A 25292-nucleotide genomic window follows, 5' to 3' on the forward strand; every position below is an offset into this window, starting at 1 on the left:
GCCCCGCCCCCCCCGCCAGGGGGGGGGGGGAGGGGGAGGGGGGAGGGGGAGAGGGAGAGGGAGAAGGAGGAGGAGGAAGAGGAAAAGACGAGGGAGAAGGAGAGAGAAGAGGATCTTTGGTTCCTTGGAACTGGAGTTACAGACAGTTGTGAATCAGAAGTGCTGGGAACATTAAGTAACCGTTTACTAAATATTTTATATGGATTGTCGTTTACTTCGTCTAAAGAATATTTTATTTTCACACCAACGGGAAGCCTTTCTAATGTAAAACAATGTAGGAAGACCGTTAAACGATGTTCACACCTCACTGCCCACCAGGATAGTCACAGTGTGAAAAAAAAATCAACAAATGTAAAGCATGTAGAAACTGTAAGTGTGTCTGGTCAGATGGAAGGGTATCCTGGGACTCAGAAGCCCAGGAACCACGCAGCTCTGAGAGGAGAAGGTATCCCAGGGGAAGGGTATCCTGAGACACGGGAGCTCAGGGAGACTCCTCAGCAGAAGTGCTGCAGCTCACTCACCCACTTAGAGGGTTTGCTGACAGAGGCTGAAGTGCTTGGAAAACACAAAGAGCCCCCAAAAATGGGAGGAGAAAAAAGTCCAGGCTTGGTGAATGAGAACTGGAATTTACTGCATGATGAAAGCTGGAAGCAAAGAAGGCTGGAAGGTAGCCTGTTGCCCTGCCTTTCTCCATGCACTTTCACTGCCAGCAGCCCACAGCACCTCCATGAAACTAGGGCCCAGGAAGAGCAGGAGATTGGAAAGGTACACTGGGATAGTGTTCAGCCAACACACCACCAGAGGATTTGCTTGGGCCTACACAGGCACCCTCAGCCTTCCCAGCATATGCCTGCTAATGATGGTGGTTACACTTACAATGAATTGAACTGGTGTTCGATAGAAATGCTAGCTCTAAAGCATTTTAAAGAGGCTGTTGTGTGATATAGCGTGCATTCTCCTTTTGTTAGAGAAAAGCTAAATAACTGCTAAGTGTTGAATACACAGCATAGGGTTATCTCGTGAGATTGGAAGGGACTGGTGTCAGCCGTTGTAGAAGCTGGACAGCAATTGCAATGATTGTTGTGCTAGAGGCAGGAAGCCACAAAGATAGAAGGATAAAATAGAGCAAGGGGGAATAAATGTTACTAAAGAGCAGATGCTTGGTGAAAGGCAAATCCAATCTGATGATGGTGTAATTGAACAACGTCATGTTGCAACTTTAAGAGCTTGGGACATTATTGAGGAGCCTGGGGGTGGGGGTGGGGAATCTACTACATTTACTAAGATAATACAGGGTCCTGGAGAATCCTTTACAGAATTCTTACAGAGGTTGTGGTTCAGCTGTGAGTAGAGACATATCAGACACTGAAACCAGACAGTCATTGATAGAAATATTGGCATTTGAAAATGCAAATACCATTTCTGAGTTCGAGGTCAGCCTGGTCTACAGAGTGAGTTCCAGGAGAACTCGGGCTATAAAGAGAAACCCTGTCTCGAAAAACAAACAAAAAAGAAAAAAGAAAGAAAGAAAGAAAGAAAAAGAAAAAAAAGAAAATGCAAATACCAAAAGTAAGAGAACAATCAGACCATTGAAAGCATGAAGAGTCCCAAATGAAGTGGAAACTTAAGGGATCTTTGGGAAGTCAGTTGTGTTGGATGATGTTTTGGTGGGATAAACACTTGAAGAAGCGTTTCACTGAAGCGAACACAGGTGAAGGATGTTTTGCTAAATCAAGCATGTGAAAGGACATATGATGAAGGATTCTTTGCTAAGGACACACATGTATTGGGTGGTCCACCTTACATTGTGTAGCTGACCTCCATTTGTCAGGACTGCATAGGGAGAAACACATTTTTAAAACTTCTGGTGTCGGGCTGGAGCGATGGCTCAGCGGTTAAGAACACTGGCTGCTTGCTCTTCCAGAGGTCCTGAGTTCAAGTCCCAGTAACCACATGGTGGCTCACAACCATCTGTAATGGGATCTGATGCCCTCTTCTGGTGTGTCTGAAGATAGCAAATGAAATAAATAAATCTTAAAAAAAAAAAACACACACACCGAAAACTTCTGGTGTTATGCTGCGGCTTCTTGCTGTTTCTGCAGACTCGGATCTGCTTGACAAAGTGATGTCAGTTGAAACAGACACATGTGGAGTTTTACTAGGACAGACTTTCGTGCTGAGCCAAGACATGTGGGGAGGCAAGACCCATGGAGGACACATGATGTTTGGAGGGAATATAAATAGGATTCAATGGACTGGGAGAGGGGTTATTTATAGAGCTAGCTATATTATGATGTTTCTTGTTCTCACTTGTTCACTGATCTTTGCCTCACTGATCACAGAGCCTGGAACACCCAGAGACCGGATAGACCATATTGAACGGGATAAGCACAGAGACTGGGCAATAAATGCTACAGCTAGCTTTTTTCAGACTAACCATTTTTTTTTCCTTAGGGGCCCCAAAACAGAAATTTTTCACCCCAATTCAACAGGGAGAAAATATACATAAGATCATTGTCCCAGTTCCTTCAGTTGGAGGGGGGTTCTGGTTGCTTGATGTGTTATAGTTGTTATCATCTAAGGTGGAAGGCCGTTATTGGTTGTGATCAGGGATTGACAAAAATTTAGTTTTGTTTAAGTATTGTATATTAATAGAAATTTAAGGTTTTGTTTAATTATTGCATATTGATAGAAAAACAAAGTTGTTTTTTAAAGGTATTGTATATTAAGAGAGATTTAAGTTTTTTGCTTAATTATTGTATGTTGATAGATATTTAAGGTTATTTCGTTGGACTGTTGTTTGACTATGTTGTACATAAGCCATTTTCTAAAAATGTGATGGTTCTTATAATTATTTCTATTGTGTAAAGATTGTTAATGTTAGAGAAAATGAAAACTCTTAAGTAGAAAGGGGGATATGAAGTAGAAGCTTCCGGTTTCTTTGGAAAGCCAGTTACATCAAATGATGTTTTGCTGGGGCACACGGGCGAAAGGCTGTTTTGCTAAAGCAAACACATGAAAGGATGCGTGATGTTAAGGACCCAACATGGTGGATGACCCCGGATGGTATTAGCATTCCATGCTATTGCTTAATGGCCATTGTTTGTGTGACTTCATAGAAAGAAATGCACTGTAAAACTTCTGGTGGTGTTCTGGCACCTTCTTTCCACTTCCATGGACTCGGACCAATTGGCAGAGTAAAATGGAAGTCTCTGGATATGTCAGTTGATACAGACCCACATGGAGTTTTGCTAAGACAGGCTCATGGGGTGTTTTGCTGAGGCAAGAGCCGTGGGAGGACACGTGATGTTTGAGAGATATAAATAGGACTCGACAGACAGTGCCGGGGCTTGCAGAGCTGGCTTTACAACTCTTCATTGGTCTCACGTCTTCACTGATCTTCACTTTGTTGAGAGAGGCGTGGCAGAGAACTTCTCCTGGCGTTCCTGTTGGTCGTGGTCGTCCCCGCTGACTGGTGCAGATTCCAGTGGAGGCCTGGCTGTTTCTGCTTGGTTGTGCCACCACTGCTAATTCACGTTTGCTATCTTAACGCTTCTGAACTAGATTGCTGGTATCCTGATAATTAGAGATTAAAATCACCCCCAAAGAACTACTTCTAAACAGCATATAACAGAACCTTGAGACTTCTGAACTGAGCTGCTGCTGCTGATTCGTGTGAACTAAACTTCTGATACCCTGACAACACAGATTAGATTTGTTCCAAAGAATTATTTCTAAACAGTTCCACTTCCCCTATATCCTATTAACATATTCCTATAGTGTGTGTGTGTGTTAAAGAAACCAAAACTCCAAAATTGTCACTACAATGGTCTCACATTAATCTGAAGGTATCTAGATAGGCCCTGAGTGTTTATCTAATTTTCCTGGGCATTCCTTCCTGAAGAAGGTATGTAATTCCTGATTTATCTTGAGTAAAATGTAGGCATTCACATCAGCCATCAAATAAAGCAGTTTGGACAAACAAGGACCATCCCCTTCATCAAGGATCTCCACTGGCGCCAAGCCTTCGTCATAAAGAGAGTACCTACATTTCCTGGTGAGAGCCTTCTCTCTTCCAACCCCTCTGTGCTCTCAGCTCTCATTTGGAACCAAACCAGATTCTGCTTCCTTCCCAGGCTCAGCTATCCTCTTCCTGCCCATGCTTAAGGAAGCACAGTCCAGCAACACCCCCCACACCCTCTTCTCCAGTTCTCAACTCCCAAAGGTACCCAAGTGGCGTCTGGGTACATAGGAGATGAGCATCGCAGCATCCATCCCACACCTTCCTGTTTTTCATCCGAGGAAGCATGGGCTGGGACTCCTACCACGGACTGTGTTCTGCCTCCCCTGAACAGTTTGTCGGTGGCACTCCAGCACCCCAGCTTCGAGGCAGACATGCGGCCTGAAAAAAAAAATCCCACCAATCTCCACTCTGGAAATCTCTACCCGAAAATCTCCGCCCTACCCCACCCTCAAGAAATCCTATGTAAGTCCTCTCTTCTGCTCAGTTCTCTGCTGCTTCCTGCCTGAGCAGAGGTAGATGCCCTCCTGGATTCTTCCCTCTCAGTAAATCTTATGTGAGGTTTGTGGTGTGGTGTAACTTTGTGGTATTCTTTGGGTCTCGATTGCCAGGACACCTTTCCCCCCAGAGCTGTAACACTCACAGAAGGCACAAACCACGGAGGAATGCTGCTTGCAGGCTTACATTCTGACTCAGAGGAAATGCTCCTGCAGACAACTGGTTGAGCTTTCCCGCATGCAGGAAGAAAATCACGACAATCTATCATACACATGTCTACAGATCGCTAGGATAAAGATAATAGCTCAATTGAAACATTTTTAAAGGTGTCTCTAGGTTGTGCCAATGTCTTAGTTACTTTTGTATCGCTTAGTTACTTTTGTAATTACATCATGAGCAAGGCAATTTATGAAAGAAAATATTGAATTTGGTTAGTGGTCTCAGAGGGCTTGATTGTGCTTGTGGTTTCAGAAGTCCGTGTTGGTGGAATAAAGGCAACATGAGAGAATTGAAATTTGGAAACAAGACTCAGAGAACTTTTAAACAAAATTTATAAATCAGACTAAAGGAAAGGCTGAGATATCAGAGATAAAACACAGGGAAAGAAAAATAATACAGACTCAGACAAAGAAGAGGCTGAGAAACTAGATGCTAGACTGAAGACCACAGAACAGAGGTTGGAAGATTCTTTTAATCAAAATAGGGAAATCTTCAGAGGAGTCTAATCTGGAACTTACAATAAAATCAAAAGAGGTAGCTCCCGATGAGAAAAATCTACAAAGGCTTAAAGAATTAATACAGCAGCCCATAAAGACACAATATATTGAGTTAAGAATCCAGGTTCTACTTAATGATACTACCTTAGAACAGTGTCATACAATGGAATATGTTTGTTTTATGGAGTTTGGAGAGCTGAGATATGTACATGTTTTGATGTGTCCCAATATCGATGCATATTCAGAGTTCTGAAAGAGATGATTCCGGGATTACACGTTTGTTAAAGATGGTGACTGTCTTGGAAATGTCTTTGTTGACCGGAGCTGATGATGCTTAGGCTTATGTATCCACTGGAAAACAGCAATTTTATAAACATTATGGCATAAAGCCTGTTCCAAATATAGCTTGAAGTCCTACAGGTCAAGCCACTGTGGAGAGATCCAACAAAAATTTAAGGGAGATGCTCATAGAACAAAGAGGGGATGATGGTTATCCCAAGGATAGACTACATGGTACTCTGTTGACTTTGAACTTTTAAAAAGACAATGAGCTAGGTGCCACAGCTGTTAAAAGGCAACGGACTTTTAAAAGGACTGCTGAATTAGATTAACCTATAGAAATCCTAATTCCAAAATGGAAAAGAGAAGGTATGTTGTGTTGGGAAGATTTTACATCTGTTTCGACAGGAAGAGAAAAATCTATGCCTTCTACCCAAATTATTGGAAGATTTGACAGTAAGTAAGATTTGACAGAGGAGATCCTCTGAAGATCTTGGCTACAGACAAGAAAAAAAAAATCAAAAGGAACAAGACAGAAAATGTATGTGCTGGTCCCTTTATACTGGACCAGCTCTGAGACCGGCTAAGACATAAATATCTATGTGTAGTCAATATATCTTGTTGACTACAAAGTCTTCAGGTCTTATCACGTGATTCTCTGGAATGACATACATAAAAATGTATATTGCAGTTTGGTTACAATCCACACTAGCTTAGGAAAGACAGATGCTTTTACTTGCTCAAACAAAGAACGAAGAATCTTGGTTAACTGAGCTGTGCACCTTGCACATTCCGTACATATGTCAATACAAGACTCTGTATTACTTGTGAGAACTTATACGTTCCCAGAAAATAAAAACCAGAAGGCAAGCCCTGAGGAGATTCACCCTCCTGGATGCTGAGGCTTACTGTTCCAGCTTCCTGACTAATCCTACCTCAGCCGGCTTCCATGCTGTTTTTCTCAAAAAACTTGCTTCCAGAGCAGCTTCAAGAAAGCTGCTGACCCCAGGTGACCTCAATTCATCTGGCCTTACAGACTGATCCAGTTAAGACTTCATGTAAGCCTGAACTTTCTCAGCATACAGAGACTGGACAACAGAGGCTACCTCTCGCTTTCTTAAGCCCTTCCATTTTCCCAATCTTCTTGAGCCTCCCTCAAAAATATTTTGCTCCAAATCAACAGGAAGAAGCTTTAAGGGTGCAACAACCCATTCCCTTAAGGTGGGATGGGTAGGATTTGGTTGTTCATTGTTTCTATTGGATGATGGATGCCTGTCATTATAAAGGGGTTGATTGCCAGTTATTATAAGAGGTTAGACTTAGAGAATTTTCTCTTTCCTTTCTTATGTAGGGGAAAAGAGGTTGAAAAGAAAAAAGGTGGATACAGGAATAATATAGGAAAAATAGGAAAATGGGGTTGATTATTTAATCTACTCTTAAATCAAAGGACATTTTATAACCAATAATGTCACATTGGTATAGATCTTTGTATATTGATACATACTAAGGGCATATTTTGTTATTGGTATGATTTTTAAATATTGATATGTATTAAGGTTATATTTTGAAACATTAGTATACATTGATACAAAATTTGAGGTTATTTTTGCTACAACTTGCTGTATATTATGTTTCAACTCTTATAAAAGGTATTGGATCTGTACAGTTCAATTGAAGGTGTAATGTGAAGATAGTCCCTTCAAAAACTGCTATTACAAACTGTTTAGGAAAATTAAAAAATACAAGTTGATAATCAGGCAATCAAACTCATGGTCATGTTAGATACTAGACTAGTTTATCACAAAATATGCTTCCTAGGTTGAATGGACAGCAAATAGCCAAACAAAAACAAACAAGCAAAAACCAAAAACGAAAAAACCAAAGTTTGCCTATTCAGATATACTGTGGATAGATAGATGGTCTCCTGAAACCTCAGAGACTGACAGAATATGGCATTTAAAGTTTTCTTATTATAGATGTAAGGCCTTTTTGACATTAATACATCTCAGCTCCTGATAGAACCCTGGAGTGGAAATTTCTGGTTTCTTTGGAGACTCAGTTGTGTCATATGATTTTGGGGGTGGGGGGAGACTGTCTTATGAGAGGTTGTTTTGCTGAAGCAGACACATGGGAGGAAATTTTTCTGGAAGCTGCCTGGGAAAGGGGCATGTGGTGTTTTGCTGGAGCAGATGCTTGACAGGAGACATGTTTGGAAAGGATGTAAGTGTAACCCAACAGACAGTGGACAATGCTCTGGCATTGGTTCACCTTGCAACTTTTTGCTGGTGGTCGTTGGGCTTTGCTGATGCTGGTCTTCACTGATGATGCTGTGGCATTGGTCTGCCTTGCCTTCTTTGCTGGTAATTTTTGTCATGACTTTGTAGAGAGAAACTCACCAAAGAACTTCTTGTGATATTCCAGCAGCTTCTTGGCACTTCTACAGACACGGGCTGATTGGCAGAGCTTGCAGTTTCTTCTGGATTGAGCTACTGCTGCTGATTTCTGTGAACTAAATTGCTGTTGATATCCTGACAACAAAGATTGGAATCAGCCCCCAAAGAACTATTTCTAAACAGGTCTTCATCCTACTTCACCCTATTAACTTTTCCTTTCCACTACCTCTGGTTGTTGGTGGGCTAGAAGAGAGGTTAAAGCATTTAAGTACCATTATTAAAGTATGTTTTGAAAAATCTAGCCGGGCAGTGGTGGCACACGCCTTTAATCCCAGCACTTGGAAGGCAGAGGCAGGTGGATTTCTGAGTTCGAGGCCAGCCTGGTCTACAGAGTGAGTTCCAGGACAGCCCGGGCTACACAGAGAAACCCTGTCTCGAAAAACAAAACAAAACAAAAAAACAAAAAAAAAGAGAAAAATCTATGCCTGCAGCAACCCATTCAACTTGGAAGAAGATAAGAGCATTGGAAACCCTCCATATCGTGTTGCTTCAAATGTGGAAAGATGCCACTAGGCAAAAATTACCATTGCTCTGGCTGCAGACAAAATGCTGTCTGAAGTGGGCAAATGTAATGGAGGAAAGTCAACTACTGAACTCTGCCAAGGCAGGGTAAGCAGATCTTCAAAATTCCTGCTTCATTAAAGATCTGGCACATATTTTGGACCAGGATGCTGAAGGTAGTTGCTCCAATATTTTAGAGAAATTCTGGGGGACTGTCCAGGCAGCAAGTTCCTCAGTCACTTCTTAGTTTTAGAAGCTGCTTGACTGCACTTCCTGCATACTGGGGTAATATTTATTCCTTCTCAAGTCTCAGATAGGGTTGAAGACTAGATAGTTATAGCCTCACGATTAAGCTTAAGTTGTTTAGGATTTAAGAAGATATTTTTAAGGTCTAAGGAGATGTTTTTAAATTAGTAATACAAGTTTCGATAGAGAATGATTTAGGTATGAAACTCTAAACCCACCCCAATAGGAAAGATAATAGAACATTTTATCTAAAGTTGCCAAATACAGATGGACTGGACTTTAAATGTAATTCTTACCTGATGATTTTCATAATTGTTTCATATTCGTTCCTACTGTATGTCATTTATTATTGTAAAAGAAAGAACCTTTTTATTTAGACAAAAAAAGAGGGAAGTGTTAGAGGTTGGTCTAGTGCTGATATGGGCTCAAAAGCTAAATTCTGTATCCCAAGATCTGGTTGTTCCAAGGTGAGACATTCCCACACACTGGCTTTTGTTGTATAACCCTTGATTCTCAGTTTAAAAATGTTGGTTAAGCCGGGCAGTGGTGGCACACGCCTTTAATCCCAGCACGTGGGAGGCAGAGGCAGGCGGATTTCTGAGTTCGAGAGTTCGAGGCTAGCCTGGTCTACAGAGTGAGTTCCAGGACAGCCAGGGCTACACAGAGAAACCCTGTCTCGAAAAACCAAACCAAAACAACCAACCAACCAAACCAAACCAAACCAAACCAAACAAACAAACAAAAACAAAAAGCCCTGTTGGTTAAAAAAAAAAATGGCTACAATTACTGGGGGGGGGAATGGAGATAGCTGGGTGGGTTTTCAGTTGCCTGACTGGGGTCACAGGTAGGGACCACAAGAAGAGGAAGGAGAATGAAGTAGGAAGGGAACAAGATGTCTCCATTAGACATGATAGACCAGGAGCACACGCCCAAGTAAAATACCCTCCCAGGATGCACTGCTGGAGCAGAAGTCACATGGATGAGATTCAAAGAACAAGTACCTTGGGTAACGCAGCTGGGAAGTAGTCTAGTGTATCAAAATATAGATTATGGGTAATCCCCCAGTAATTGTGCTAGAGCTGATTATTTTTTAAATCCATAGGACTCTGACTTGATTACTGGAGGGTTGGGCAGGCCATATTAATAACTAATAGAGTTTACGAAACTCCATTTACAAATGTTCCTCTTTCAAAATACTCTGACATGCTTAGCCCATTGTGTCTTGTTCATGAAATACTCCCCCATCCCACCCCGCTCAGGCTCCTAAGTTTAGAAAGTTGTGGAAGCTTTGGGAATTGGGATTGGAGAAGTTCGGTCACTGTGGGTAAGGGCATTGAGGTAAAATCGGCGGTTTGATCAGCCTATAGACAAGCTGCTCATTCTTTGTGTTCCTTGTCCTCCACTTGTCTCCTCCAGGTCTCTCTGATCCCAGTTCAATGCCCCGTGGGACTGGAGCATGTCACCATTTTCCCCATGGGGGTCCACATTCAAGGAAACCAGTTGCTTAAGGTAGCATTGACACCTTAATTTGTGCTATTCTCTCTCTGTTTTTTGTTTGTTTGTTTTTCTTTGTTTTTTTTTTTGTTGTTGTTGCAGGAGGCATGCCACCTGCTCTTCTCTCTCTCTCTGAGGGGCAAGATTTTGCCTGCTTCATTGAACAGCGGGAGCTTTCAGCTACATCTGCCTTTTTGCGAGTGATAAAGGGCATAGATGTATTTTAGTTCACGCTTTCACTCCTGGAATCACATTCATCAAACCAGCATTTTAACCATTGCTTTAACCATTTTTTTTTAACTTGGGGAAAACCCAACCTTGCTAGAACCATTTCTCCCTGCCTTCTTCTTCTTTTTTTGTTTGTTTGTTTTTTTTCGAGACAGGTTTCTCTGTGTAGCCCTGGCTGTCCTGGAACTCACTCTGTAGACCAGGCTGGCCTCGAACTCAGAAATCCGCCTGCCTCTGCCTCCCAAGTGCTGGGATTAAAGGCGTGTGCCACCACCGCCCGGCCACCTTACTCTTAAAGTGGCAGTGTTAGACTTCAGCGCACAGCTTAGAATAGACAAAACCAGACCAAATGGTTCCGGGAATGGGGGGGGGCTGGTTATTCAAGAGATAGAGTAAAAGTGAGGGGAGAGAAATGGGAGAAGATGTCAGAGAAAGAACAGAGGAGAGAGGAAGAAGAGAAGTAGAAGCTGGCCATAACCATGTGGAGAGAAGGGGGCGGGAAGGGGGATGGGGGTGGGGACAGAGAGAAGCTAGAGGCAAGAGAGCAAGAGAGAGAGGAGGAGGCAAGCAGCCCCTTTTATAGTGGGCAGGCTTACCTGGCTATTGCCAGGTAAATGTGGAGGTGGAGTTTAGACAGAATACTAACATTCCCCATTTTGGTTTAATTAAAAAAGAAAAATTAGAAAGAGGTGACAGCAAAGCAGGAATAGGGTCGTCGTGATATCTGGCTACTTCCTGCTGGCATTGGGGATGACGTGTCTTTAGGGGGAACCTAGAATGGGTATGGAGGATGTTTGTCCGATCTTAGGAGAGTTGGCTGTTTCCTGCTGTCCAGGGTCTATGGAGCCATCTGAGGATAGGTCAGAAGGAACAGGTCCAGTAGAAGCAGCTGTGTGTGTGACAGGAGATGGAGCATCTGGAGGTTGCTTCTCTGGAGATGTTTTGGATGTGCCTGGACTTGACAAGATCTGGATGGCATCTATTTGGTCCATGAGAGGTAGATCTGAGTGGGTTTCCTGTAGCTTATAAGTTACGCAAGCAGTCTTTAAGATGAACCTTTGTTGGATCGTACAGTGGAATGTTTTATTAGAGTTAGGCAAGTTTATAGGAACCCAGGTAATTTAGGATAGTGGGATAGTGAGAAAAGGAAATATGAAGCATTTAATTGATGGCAACTGAGTTTAGGTAATGAGGTAACAGATAATCTGTGAAAGCTTAGCTGTCAATGTAGTCAGAAGTCTGAGAAAGTATAAACAATAATCTGCCAGTTATGTATTATTTTAAAAAATGACAGAGTCCACTAGCCAATAGTTCCCGTGGTCTCCATAGTCTCTTGGGTGAAATCAGTTTGGCTTCCAAGTGTAGAAGACATAGGGCTTTTTCTCTGTGGAATGGATATGCGTGACATGAGAAATGACTTACCTTGGTTTAGCCAAGTCATTTGACTCAGAGCATCCAGTTTAGCCCACTGTGTTTCTTAGTGACTATGTCATCACATACAATCTAGGCTGTATCTTCTAGGTGTCTGGTGTCCAAGTCTTCTGAAACCATCTTGAGTCAACTGTTAGAGGCTTTGGGAATTCTGTTGGCCATAAACTTAAATATACTATTAGCAGATTTCTGACAAGATTGAGGGCCATAAGGATTGGTTGTAACTGAATAGAATTTAATAGCAGTTAAAATCTTAGACCCAGAGCAGAGCTAAAAAACAAAGAGGGGAAGGGAGCAAGCAGGGTCCTGAACCACCGCTTTTCAGGCAAACTGGCCGAACTAAGTGGGTGTAGCCAACCACAAATGATGGAGGAGGGGGAGTCCTAGAATGAGGGTCAGGGAAGCACAGGGTTAGCTCTGAGCTCAAGAAATCTTTTTTGGGACCATGTGGACAGTTACTCTGACCAGTGGGGAATGGGGGACAAGCAGAACACACAGAGGTATTAGAGCAAAGGTAGATGAATGGTTGGATATAAGGAACCTCTTTCCATTTACCAGACTGCTGGCAGTGTGTGTTAAGACCCTTTAAAATGACTGGGTCTAGCGTGCCATTAGGTGGCCATTTTAATCCATTATCTAGAGGGTACCGAATCCAGACCTTATTGCACAGGTGTATCAATTTGGAAGGCCTCAAATCAGGTGTTAATTTTAGAGACTTAAGGTTTTTGAGGAGACAACGCAGTGGGGTGTCTGTGGGTGCAGTCGAAGACAATGTGGTGCCCATTGGGTGACGGGGGATGTTACCGAGCTATTTGTATCATATCGGTGTCCCAAAAGAAAAGTCGGCAACAAATCAGGCAAACAGCCTAGATATCAGTTCTTCATGAGAATATCTAGGGGCCTCGACTGTGGCAAACTCCTGGAGCTCGCCAGAAAGCAGTTCAACCTGGTACCAGGATTTCCAGCTGCTGCAAGAGCTTGGGGCGGGGGGTGGGGGGGATTGTGAACTGCTTTCAAGGAGGGAAATCACCCAAAAGTCAATGTCCTAAGTCGTAAGTCAGCTAGAGGCCAGTCATATGGACGGGGGCAGTGAAGAGCCAACCCCTCAGCCCAGGGAAGGCTGGCCAGGCCCTATCTGCGTGTCCAGGGTCCCTCCCGCCAATCGGAAGCTCCTTACCAATTAATACACCGGTGTGTGTTTGTGGGTTTGAGCAGTCTGGTGTCAGGAAAGGTCTGTGTAGACCTGTCTGGCTGCCCAGCCCACGTGGCAGAGCACCACGTGGGGGCCGCAGTGGCACAGCTCACGTGGTGGAAGTTTTGTGAGCCTCGCAGCGGTGGATGGAGTTGGTCTGCAGCAGCGGTGGAAATTCACACGATTGGTGATGGCGGGTAGCAGCAGATGGAGTCCACATGGTATAGCAGTGGTGGTGGCGGTGGGGTTGTGGCAGGCCATGTGGCATTGGTCCAGTATGGTCACAGCAGCTGGCTGAGGCTGCCGGCGGCTGCAGGGGTCTCGGGGTTCCTGAAGTCTTTGTTCCCGGCCAACACACCAATGTTAGACTTCGGCAGGCAGCTTAGAACAGACAACAGCACACCAAACGGTTCTGGGTGGAGGGTGGTTTATTCAGGAGATAGGGCAAAGGTGGGGGGAGAGAAACAGAAGAAGATGGCAGAGAAAGAGGAGTAGAGGCTGGCCATGACCACGTGGAGAGAGGGGGAAGGGAAGGAGGGAAGGGCAAAGGGACAGAGAGAAGCGAGAGGGAAGAGAGCACGAGAGAGAGGAGGGGCCAAGCAGTCCCCTTTATAGCAGGCACGCCTACCGGGCTGTTGCCAGGTAACTGTGGGGAGGAGCCTACCGGGCTGTTGCCAGGTAACTGTGGAGGTGGAGTTTAGACAGAATACTAACAATATCCTTTCCTATTTAACGTCCTATCCTTTTCTATGTATTTAACTTCAATTAAATTCCCTTCAATGCACTGTATGATCCTATTTTAGGCTATTAGTTTGTCATACCAGGCTAAGCAATCCCAGAATTCCTGCACAGACCACGTTCAAAAGAACCCAAGTGCTGCCCTAGCATAGACTTTTTCAAATTTCTTTAAATGTCTTCTTCTCTTTCATACTCCCTTCTATCTCTGTGCCTTTGTTTCTTACATTTGAGATCAAAGGCCTGGATTTCTTTATTTCGTGTGTACTTAAAAACAACTTAAACAAGTGTCGTTATATTTCTTCTATCCTGAAAGTAATCTCCTTGATTCCTATCTTATTCAGGCCTGTAGTTTGTAATTTTAAAACACACTATTGCCGTTGCCTGTGACCAAGACCTGCACTCTGGCCCAGCTTAGCTCCGAGTTCTGCTGCTGCCAGCCCCACTCTCCGCTTGCCCAAGAGCTTTTGCATTCTACCCGCTTTCTCTTGGATTCCCTCTTGTTCCTCCCTGCTTCGCTTCCCCACGCTTCCATCACCGACCCAGCTTCTCTCTACCCACCTTTGTTCTGCGGATGAAAACCACTCAGATAGCTTTATTACTTTAGAATTTGCCCACTAGCATAATGACTGGGCACAGAATCTCCTGCCCTAAAGTTACCCGCTAACCTGTTTCATCTTGCTCCTAGCCAACATCCTCGATGGGCTGGACCCTCAGCGGAGGCTGCATGCTCTAGCTTCCCTGAGGCCTTACACATCTGCTGCTTTCTCCAATGCATGGCAGCAAAAGCCCCTTTTTTTTCCCTGTGTCTCCTTTTTCCTCCTGGGATTGAAAGTCCCCTACTCTCTTTAGCCAGCCTTCTCTCAGCAGGAGCTCTCAGCATCTGTGGCTTAAGCTTTCCGAGGCAGCCAGAAGTTTTTGGGAAGACCCCAAGGTAAATCCCCGCCCACACCTTTTGTTCTAGTTCCAAACCAGTGCAGCTTGGGAAGGAACCACGTAGCTCGGCTCGGCTAAATTCGGCTGAGAAACCAATTCTCACCACCACCCAATCTCACGTCATGGCGTGTGTTTTCCATTTCAGAATCTCTAGTTAATTTTTAAAAAGTGAGTGTAAGCCTCACACATTGGACACCATCTGTTGCATAAATTAAATACGCCACTCAAATCGTACCTCTGGCAGTTTGCCACCCGCCAAAATGCTCTGGATTCCAGAAAGAAAGACACACACACACACCTGGCCTTATACTTAATATGCCTTAAACAACGCAATGGCTGGGCACTTCCAAATCTCCCCATGGCTAACAAACTCTCCCCTCTGATGCCCCTAAATTATTACTTACTAAAATCCATGTTACATCTTGGATACCCCAGACCCAATCTGTGAAAGGGCCCCTGGGGCTGCTCTTCCCTGACTCTTACATGGCTGGATACTTTCTCCTCCAGCTCTCAATTCTGATCCCCTGCGTTCCCAGCATGGTGATCGATCCTACTACTTCCTCCTTCCCGTCAGTCCCTTGCCCAGGAAATCAAAAGTCCTGCATCTGTCTCCCTGCCCGTCCATTGGCCGCCAGCAACTTTACTTATATTGGTAAGAACCAGCTTGGGGCAGGCACCCTCAGCATCTCACACACAGACATGCAGATTCCTGTGTCATTTGGGAACTCAATTAACATAATATAAGCAATAAATCAAATCCACAACTAAACAAACATCATTTTCATAAGAATTGAGAGTGAAATGGCAGCTACCAGAGGACAGGTTTTGTGGAGAAGAAGGACAAAGGCATGAGATTGGCCAATGGGTGCAAAGCCACTGTCGGACAGAATCGACAAGTTGTGCCGGCAATGATAATGTACATTTGAAGGATCGAGAAGAGAGACTTTTGACAGTGTCTCAGAAAAGGAATAATCAGTTCCAGTAACAGTCAATTTTGAATGGATTCCACACGTGAACCTGGGTTAAAACACCTCACTCTATTTCCTGAATACATACAGTCTATTTTAATAGAAAAAAATCAGTATCTCATTTCTTTCTCATGTTTTCCTGAAAATCTCGACATTTTTAAAAAAAGTCAAATAAACTTATTCTATATCCTGTAGGGGATTAGTCTGATTCTCCTTATATTCAAACGCTAAATATTGGTTATAGTGGGTTTGGGCTAATGTTGCTTGTATTCTAATGCTAATTTGCGTCCTCCCAAAACTTTGGATTGAGAAAGTCCACTTGTAAGACGCTTAGGGACCCTGTTCCCAGTTAATTCTGATTGGTAAATAAAGATGCCAGCAGCCAATAGCTGGGAAGAAGAAACACAGACGGGGTTTAGGTTTCCCAGACTTGGGAGCATGAGGAAGGAGAGGAAGATGAAAGCCACCATGCCTTAGAAGTGTGTGCAGGAGAGAGACAAGAGCCACCGTGGCATAGGGATATAAGGAGAGCACCCTGGGCTCTAGGCCAAGGGAACCTGGTGCAGTGCACTGACCAATCGGAGCTAAGAGAAGCCAAGATGGAACAGAGAAATTAGTAAGTAGTAACTCAGTTATCCGTAGAAGATAGACTCTAGCAGCATGGAGGGTAGGCATTCGCCCAGCTATTGTGCTGCTTAAGGCATATTAAAATATAAAGGCTTTGTTTGACTTTCGTCTGGGAACATAAACCACTGAGGCAGGTAGTAGCCCCATGCCAGGATTTATTAAAATTTATAACTACAATTGGCCCCCAAGATCAGATTGTCCTGGACAGGAGAGCTTCATGTATACCAAATGGTGCTATGTAAATTGTTCCCTAAGTTAATTGGTCAATAAACGGTTAAAGCCCATGACTGGGCAGTAGATAGAGGTGGGTGGGGCTTCAGCTACCTGGCTGGGGGTTGCAGGAAGAGAGAAGAATAAAAGGAGACAAAAGTGGGGGAGGCCGGTTGCCATGAGGAAAGATGTATCATGAGCATGTGGCCAGGAAAAACAGCAGGTAACAAGAAACATATGGCTAGGATATACATTAGAATAGCTCCAAACCTGCCCAGTCTAGGCTTATGGCTTGGAAATAATATACCTGGATTGTATGTCTTCTATATGGGATGTCTAGAATTTAATTCCTTTTGCAATATCACATATTCTATAACCCTAGTGTTTGATATTTTATGAGTCTTATTCTGATGTCTGTGACTTCTTCTTCCAGTTTACTATAGAGGACCTCCATCTTGACATAAGAATGAAAAGGAAATTCTCCCCCCCACCCCCAAAGAAAGCTTCATGGAAATTCACTTTCAGTTTTCCAGGGGCACTGCCAGTTAATTCAGTTGTGTGCTGGAGGCTCTACATATGGCAAAAGCCTTCTCTAAGCCAAAGACATGCTAACTGTGGGCTTCCAGGCAAGTAATCTCATCAGTACTGTAACCACTGATGTTGCCCTTGGTTTCCACTGACAGCCTTTTTTGCATACTGGTGGAGTCTGAGAAAGTTTACGGAGTACTGAGCTGGAATGTCATGTTTTACCAGAATCGTAAGGACAATCTGAGATGCTTCATAGGTTTGGTTGTTATTCACAGGCCTTTAATTACCTTTTATTATCTTTATCTTAATTACCTTTTATTATTTTAACTACTCTTATTACCTTGGTATTAGTGTGTCTCCCAATTCATGTAGAGTCTCTCAACGTGAAACTACTCAGAGGCACAGCCTGGATCCATGAGAGAGAGCCCTTGGATAGAATCTGTCTTTGTAAGATGGGTGAGCAAGTGGGTGCTCCCTCCTCTTCCACAGTCCCACCACAGCGTCTGTTCACGTGATGTGTCTGCAGCTGAGAAAGGTGCTTCAGCAGACATTGAACTCACTGACACACTGATTTGAACAGTGCTGTCTTCGAAATTGTAAGAAATCAATACGTGAGCCGGGCAGTGGTGGTGTACGCCTTTAATCCCAGCACTTGGGAGGCAGAGGCAGGTGGATTTCTGAGTTCGAGGCCAGCCTGGTCTACAGAGTGAGTTCCAGGACAGCCAGGGCTACACAGAGAAACCCTGTCTCGAAAAAAAAAAAAAAAAAAGAAAAGAAAGAAAGAAAGAAAGAAAGAAAGAAATCAATACATGTACAATATGCTTGAATTACCCAGTGTTATGCTCCATTACAGGATGAAAATCACTCTAAAACAGATGCAATTGTCACATTTAACTTGTTTTCCAAAACTCCGATAGAAAAGTTGAGAGGCCAAATCTTTTAAGTTCAGATTCTATTTTAGAGAACCTGACCTAGATTTAAACTCGGTTAATTTTCAGGCTGGTACCTAGCATTAGTTTGCAAGTTGCCCCCAACAAAACCCGAGCCTAATTCCAGTCTCTACGGGCAGTGGTGGCGCACGCCTGTAATCCCAGCACTTGGGAGGCAGAGGTAGGCGGATTTCTGAGTTCGAGGCCAGCCTGGTCTACAAAGTGAGTTCCAGGACAGCCCGGGCTATAAGAGAAACCCTGTCTCAAAAAACGAAAACCAAACCAAACCAAACCAAACCAAACAAACAAACAAAAAAACCCTCCAGTCTCTAGGCTAATCCCCAACAAGACCAGCGACTCCAGGTTACACCCTCAACCAGACCAGTATTATTCCACCAACAAACCTGCACCCCAGGTTACAAGCCCACCCCCTGCCTAATGACCGCCAATGCAGAGGGGAGCAGAAATTAAGTTTGAGACATGACCCCCAGCACCAGGCAATGATGTTAAAGACCACAGTAGCTTTCCAATTAGATGCTTGCACACTTACCCCTGCTTGCTGCTTACTGTAAAGCCTTGCCTGACAGCTATCCGGGACTCCATCACAAAAACCATCCTGCATGACAGTGGATCACTAACATTTCCTTGGCACTACAAAGTCACATTAGGACACTAAAATTTGAAATAATTTAAAAAGAAAAAAAAAAGATTGAATCAACTAAGGTATGTTGTTCTCACAAAGTGAGTTTTTAAAAAATATTTTTGGACTATATCATAACAAAGATATTCTTTTGTTGAGGATATTTGATCACACTGTGAACCCCGAGATTGTGTTATTTACTGGAAAAAAAAAAACCAAAAACCTGTTTCTTGTTGTGTTGTGGCTCAGTCTTTAACATACACCTTAATTCCTCTGACTGGAAACACACACACTCTTAGCACACACCTTTAATTTTACAAACCTTTCCAGTTTCCTGTGGATTTTGATGTTTGTGGGCTTTTGTTGTGACTTCCTTAGTTTAAAACAGGATTTCAATGCTTAATGTTGGCCTTGAAATTCCTACCCAGTTTTTCTTTTTACTACTGTGACAGAATTCCAAAGACGGAGCCATTTATCGATAACCAGCCTTATATTAAGTTGGGAAGTCTGGTTTCCAAGTGGTCCAGTGCCGAAAACAAGCTTTCCCCACAACCTCCTAGTGCCTGGGTCTCACACAGGAGACCCTCCCTGTTATAAAGCCACATATCCATCAGGAGATAACCCTTCTCATGGCTTCGTCTAATTACCCCTTCCCCCGGAAGCCTTCACCTCCAGACAGACACAGTGCGTGACCTGGGTAGGGTTTCCAAACGAGCCTTCAGGACTTGGGCTTAAAGCAGTCTTTCGTGACTTTGCGAAGCCTCACTCCATACGCATCCTGGCTCTGATGCCCATTCATTCCAGATCACACTCGACCACCTTGTGAGAAATCAGAGGGCAGGGTCACTGGCTGGCGGCCTCGCCCTCACTTTGGTGTTGTAGTTCTTACTAAGATGAGCTTTTAAGGTCCTGGCTCAGGCCTCTGACATCAGCCCCAGCATCAAACACCGGAGCCTGTGGTCATAAAGATCTTGCTGAATTCACAAGTCGACCTGAAGGGACCACACCCCCCAGCTTCCCCTCCATTTCCTGTTTGTCCATCTCCTGGTTTTGTTTTTTGTTTTCCACCTCCTTTTCATCTTTCCCCCTTTTCCTTCATTCTGGGACCCCAGTGGATACAGTAATGCCTCCCACATCCAGGGTGTTCTCTCCTCAACTAAACCTTCTGGAAACTCCTGAAGATAGCCAAAGGTTTGTCTCTTACGTGATTTCAAGGTCTGACAATCAGGACTAATGGTCACAGTGGTCTTACTGAACAAATACCTATTTCTTCAGGGGTAGAGAACCCCTTGTAGGTATCCCCCGTCAATAAAAAAGCCTGTGGCCCGTGAGCTGAGGCAGGAAGTAGGAGGTGGGGCACTGGCAGGAAGAGAGGATTCTGGGAAATGGTGAGCGGTGTGGGAGATTCACGAGCGGGCTGGCACTGAAGGAGAGGTAGCTAACCAGCAGGTAGATGAATTCGGGTTAGAATCAAGAGAGATTTGTCCCAGGAATGCTGAGGAGACAGAGGTAAGAAGACAAGGAGAGAAAACCAGCAACGTGACTGAACCCAGGCTAGAATCTGAAAAGGGGTAATAAATTAAGAGAAAGTCGGGGAGCAAGCCAAAGTTTATGGCCTAGGCATTTATTAATAAATATGTAGTCTCAGAGTTGCCATTCTGGGAGAAGGGCCTGGGGAGGGTTTTACTTTTTACACTCAGGCCTTGTGAGCAGGGAAGTGCAGTGCCCATGCTCTCTGGAGGTGAGTGGGGTGCAGTGCCCACGCTCACTGGAGACTAGCAGCTGCAGCTACTCTCAGGAACCCTAATTCTCATCTCCAAATGGCCTTGATGAGGCAAGGTTCGTGTCCCAAACCCGCCCCTCGACCCCCACATTGGAAAGGCAGATAGCCGTCTCCTCAGAAGGCCTTGCCCTTTTTACTTGGAAGGAGGTGTGAAGCGGGAATTTCATATATTCTTTGGAGATTCAGTCTTGTCATGAGATGTTGTTCTGATAACTGTCTTATGAGAAGATGTTTTGCTGAGAACAGGTGTGTTTTTCTGGAGAGCTGTCTGGCGAAAGGGCGTGTGGTATTTTGCCGGAGCGGATGCTTGAGCACTGTTGGCAGGGCATCTTGGTTTCTTCTGTATTGAACTGCCATTGGTGATTCGTGAGTGGTGTTTGTCGGTGGATCAAGCTGCTGCTGATTCCTGTGAACCTAACTGGAAATTGGATTCGTGACAATGAAAGATCAATTTCCTCAGTCAAAGGTGGAAAATGCGCGTACCTTAACCAGGACTTGATTATAATCCTGCCAACCTTATAATGAGGGCTTTGGTTTGATTTTCTGCAACTTGAGCTCTGTGCCTTCTGGAGAGAGGATTCTCCTCCGGGGCACCCTCAGAGAACATTACACTGTTTACCCACATCTGGAGCCAGTCCGTCTTATCCCTGAGCTCACTGTTATCCTCACCAGACTCTGAGATGCTAGAGGTTGGTTAATTTTATCACAGAGCTCAAATTTTTCCTTTGTCAATTTGTCCAGAAATGCTAGGAGCAGCCAACAAGCCATATCATTTTCCTTATTTTTCCACAAACTGTCAAAAGTTTTATGTACAGGGTCACCAAACCCATTGCCTCCCACAATTAGTGGTCCAGCATAATCAAATACATGTATCCCCTTTGTAAAATAGTTCACACCATGGGCTTTCTGTACTCTTCGAACTTCCACGAGAGGCTTCAGTAACTGTAAGTGTTGGCAAATTGGAAATCCTATAATCCTATAATCTAAAATCTATATGATTATTAGAATAGCTTAGCAATGTCTCAGTCTACCAACAGAAAGTAGATAGTCTATGCCAGAATCTCAAAGAAGTGGGCTCTAATGCCACTGAAGGCATGGACTTGTGACAGAGGGCAAGAGCAAGCAGGCAGAGAGCTCAAGCTTCCTTGTTCCACGTGCCAGCAGAAGGTGTGGTCCAGATGAAAGATGGCTCTTACCACCTCAAAGATGCAGACTACAAGTGGATCTTCTCGTTTAAGAAAAAAAATTCTGCCGGGCGGTGGTGGCGCACGCCTTTAATCCCAGCACTTGGGAGGCAGAGGCAGGTGGATTTCTGAGTTCGAGGCCAGCCTGGTCTACAGAGTGAGTTCCAGGACAGCCAGGGCTACATATTGATACCCTGTCTCAAACAAAACAAACCAGCAAGCAAGCAAAGGAACAGAAAGTTGCTTGTGGTGAAAGGCAGGTAGAAGCCGGGCAGTGGTGGCACACGCCTTTAATCCCAGCACTTGGGAGGCAGAGGCAGGCATATTTCTGAGTTCGAGGCCAGCCTGCTCTACAGAGTGAGTTCCAGGATAGCCAGGGCTACACAGAGAAACCCTGTCTCCAAAAGCCAACAACAACAACAACAACAAAAGTGGGGTTGAGAAAAATTTGAAGTTGCATGGCTATTCTGATTGCATGCCTGTGTGCCTCATACATGCAGCGCCCAAGTGTCCAGAAGAGGGTACCGGATCACACAGGACTGTGAGCCACCATATGGGTCCTGGGAATTGAACCTAGGTTCTCTGGAAGAACAACAGCTTGTGTGATAAACTGCTCAACTACCTCTCTAGCTGTTTTATTTTAAAGATAGAGCTTCTTAAAGAACCTGAAACTTGCTGATTTGGCAAGAGTGGCTGACCAGCAAGCCTCACAGATCCTTGTCTCTCTTTCTCCCAAGCACTGGGGATATGCTCTATACCCACCTTGTTTATGTGTGTTCTGGGAGAAGAAATTCAGGCCCTCTGATTGTACAGCAACCACATTGTTGACTGAGCCATCTCCAGCCTCACTGTTTATAGTTTTGAAGAGCGCAGGATACTTATCACTGAATAATCCACACCCCAGATTTTAAATAATTTCTTTGTGGGTGGGTCGTTGTTATGATTTAAATAGGAAATGCTGCTCAAAGGCTCGTTTGTTTGTTTGTTTTTGAGATAGGGTCTTTCTATGTAGCTTTGGTTGTTCTGGAACTCTCTATGTAGACTAGGCTGGCCTTAAACTCACAGAGATCCACCTGCCTCTGTATCTTGAGTGCTGGGATTAAAGGTGTGAGCCACCACTGTCAGGCTTCATATGTTGACTATGTGGTCACCAGCTATTAATAGTGCTATTTTGTGAAGTTCTTTGAACTTTAGAGGTAGCGCATAGCTGGAAGAAATACACTATTGGGATGGATCTTTGGAGTTTTCTTCCCCATCTCTTCTGTCTCCTCTCTGCTTCCTATCTGCCCTGAAGTAAGCAACTTCTGCAAAATTTCATAAACCAAACATCCATGGTCTGAGCCCTCTGAGTGGGCATGCTAAAATGAACCATTTCTCATTTGAGTTCTCCCACAAGGCCTTCTGTCGTAGTGAGGATAAAAGGAAATAAGCAAATTATTCATCTTCTTTCCCTCATGAGTGCCATGGGAATCTAATCCAGACCTTCCACATATGAGAAGACACTTAAGCTGATCCCAAGATGTCTTGCTTTTCTGTAACTAGTTCCAGTAAATTTGAGTTAAAGAGAATTAATTTAGTTGATATTTGTTGATGTGAAAATTAAATTATAAAATATTATATTATAAATTATTATATAAATTAAAAAATACATAATGTGTGTCCCTCACATTTTGATTGGGCTCACCCCACTCCGCCACTACCCTGTCTTGCCTTCATCTCCTCTTAGCCCCTTTTTTCTTCCATTACAACCTCCCCTCTGTCTTTGGCTTTTATGGTTTTTTAGACTTAAATTCTGCATATGAAAAAATATGTAGTATTTGTCTTGTTGAGGTCTGCGCCCCCAGCATAGCTGTAGCCATTTTGTTCCATGCCTGCCAGTTATTTCATATTGTTGCTTTGATACGCAGGCCAGTCATTAACACAGAAGAGTAACTTGACTCAGAGCAGGGTCATGCTGATCGCATATCCTGTTATGTTCTGAGGTTTGTTAATCTTAAGAAATTCCACAAGATTTATGTAGGACCCATCGAATTAAAGGTCAGTATGGACCGTTATGTCTAAACTGGCTTGAATCAGAGTTGACCACTGGACAGCAGTTCCAGCACCTGGGTCATTGTGATTTTTGTGTTTTTTTTTTTTCCTTTATAAGCTGACACTGAGAAATGTTCATTGTCATAGCCTCAGATAATTCTGAGCTATGTCCCTGATTGATCAGTATAAGGGTGTGCGTTCAATAAACCATCACTGTCTGAGATCTGTGTTTGTGTGGTTTCTGGGGCAACTAACTCACCCCCCCAAAAGTCTTTCTGATTCTGGCTTGTTTCGTTTGACATTATGAGCTCCAGTTCTGTTCATGAAAATTATTTTTCTTTCTTTGCAGTTGAAAATAAAACTTCATTTCATTTAGATGCTATGCTTTCTTTATCTATTCATTGGTAGACAAGATGCCTAGGTGAATTCTATGTCTTGGTTATCATGAACAGGACTACACTGGATGTATTTTGCACTGGCATCTTTGTTGTGTAGTTATTTAAATATCTGTGTACTCAAAACTGATAAAGCTAGATCAAAATCTGAAACTAAAAATATATTTTTTAATTTTATGTATATAGATGTTTTGCCTGCTTTTGTTTGTCCACCACATAGGTAGGCCTAAGTAGGTTAGCAGAGGTATTGGATCTCCTGGAACTGAAATTACAGATGATTGTTAGCTGCCATGTAGTCCCTGGGAATCAAACTTACATCCTCCACAAGAACAGCAAGTATTCTTAATCACTGAGAAATCTTTCTACCCCCTCATATCTGAAACTTTTTGAGTACTAACATCATGGAGTAAGTATAAAATTCCTCACCTGACCTCATGTGACAGATTAAGCTGTATGGTAAAAATACAGTCGTGGGGCTAGAGAGCTGCCTCAGGGGTTAAGAACACTTGCTGTACTTGTAGAGGACCTGGATTTGATTTCCAGCACACACATGGCAGCTTATAACCATCATAATTTCAGTTCCATATACTCTGGCATCTGACATGTGATGTCTGCTGGTTCCAGGCACACAGTGTTTGTTACTCAGACATACATTGACATACTCAGACACACATGAGGATCGCGCAGGCAGATCCTCATTTGCCCAGAAAGTAAAACTAAACCTTTAAAAGCAATATGTATAGTATGATATACCCTTAGACGAGACTTAAATAAAACTATTCCACTTAAAATTTCCCAGCTTGTTGTTAAGTGAATTACAAAGTGCTGGGAGCTTGCCCAACCTGGAATGGGTTGAAGTGAGACAGAGTCAGATGCAGGTATGGCTTTAAAGACTGACTGTCTCCGGAACATTCTAGCTCTCTAACTATACTGAATGTTTGCTGATCACTTTTTTTAAAGTCCTCATTCTGAGGGTTAAAAACTGCTGGTTTAGGCCGGGCAGTGGTGGCACACGCCTTTAATCCCAGCACTTGGGAGGCAGAGGCAGGTGGATCTATGAGTTCGAGGCCAGCCTGGTCTACAGAGTGAGTTCCAGGACAGCCAGAGCTATACAGAGAAACCCTGTCTCAAAAAACAAAAACAAAAAAACCTGCTGGTTTAGGCTATTAACACCTGTAGCCTAAAGGCAGGGGGTAGAGTGGGGGGGGGGATTAAGTAAATTAGCCTTTGTTCTATCTCCTGTAACTCCAAGCCTGCTTAGTTGAAG

This window comes from Grammomys surdaster, unplaced genomic scaffold, assembly GCF_004785775.1.
Source record: "Grammomys surdaster isolate TR1022 unplaced genomic scaffold, NIH_TR_1.0 125671, whole genome shotgun sequence".
Lineage (NCBI taxonomy): Eukaryota > Metazoa > Chordata > Mammalia > Rodentia > Muridae > Grammomys > Grammomys surdaster.